This window comes from Calidris pugnax, unplaced genomic scaffold (genome assembly GCF_001431845.1).
Source record: "Calidris pugnax isolate Ruff unplaced genomic scaffold, ASM143184v1 scaffold41, whole genome shotgun sequence".
In the NCBI taxonomy this organism is placed as follows: Eukaryota; Metazoa; Chordata; class Aves; order Charadriiformes; family Scolopacidae; genus Calidris; species Calidris pugnax.
In genome coordinates this window covers 243460-244488 of record NW_015094509.1, presented here as the reverse complement: position 1 = coordinate 244488, position 1029 = coordinate 243460, and positions in this window count along the sequence as shown.

The window sequence follows — 1029 nt, the reverse complement described above, 5'->3', positions numbered from 1 at the left end:
CTCTTCCCCTGGTGCTCCAGGGATGTTAATCTCCTAATGACACCAAAACACCATCCAAAGGTTTGAAATCAAGCGGAGGGGAGGGAGGGGACAGGAGGTGGGTGGAAGCGGAGAGAAGGGGGGGTGAGGGATAATCAACAGGCGGGTCTCCCCTCAGATAACGCGACTTGGAGGAGCAGGAGCGACGGAGAGCGGGTGGCAAACGGGCTCTTGGGGAGCGGGCAACATTTTGGAAAAAAAACCCAAAAAACAATAAAACAACAAACCGACAATAAACAACGATAAAAGAAAAAAAAAAAATTAATGGAACCCAGCCAGGGGACTGGGCTAAGAGGAGGAAAAGTGGGGCAGAGGAGCCGGAGGGAATGCAGGAGGCAGGGAAAAGCAGGGCGATCCCTTTCCCACCCCCGAGAGCATCGCACCGGGGCCGGGGAGCCAGAGGCGCCTGCGTGCCGCCCCCCGCCCCGCACCCACACACGCTGTCAGGTTGCGGTTGACAGGCCGCCTTTACAGGTATTTATATATATAAATATACAAAAAAAAAAATCTCTATGTAAAGACATTTAAATGTACAAACATATGTAAATATATATACATTTATACATATAGGTGAATCCTGCTTCCTTTGAGAAATGAAGTCCTCTCTGCCTGTATAAGCATGCTGGTTTTACTGGTTTTGCCTCCTGGAAAAAGTGCAGCAAATGAGAAAATATTCAAGAAAACACGTTTCTGTGCGCATTTCTGCCTGTCTGGGAATACAAATCGGTAACTGGCTGAGGAGTGCTGCTCTTGTGACAGGAGTTAATTATCCCACATAAAATTGCACTCAGTGCCTCATCAAAAACTTGAGTTGGGAATCTGTGTGCAGTTTTTGAAAAAACTCTCCCAGTTCTGCTATAATGCTGCTACCGTATACCACTATTACCAAGTTGCCACCAAAGAATACAATACAATATTATTTTCTTTAACTGCTTCATCTAATTTTGGGATTATGAGACCCATTCCAAACTCATCAAAGACTAGAGAAAG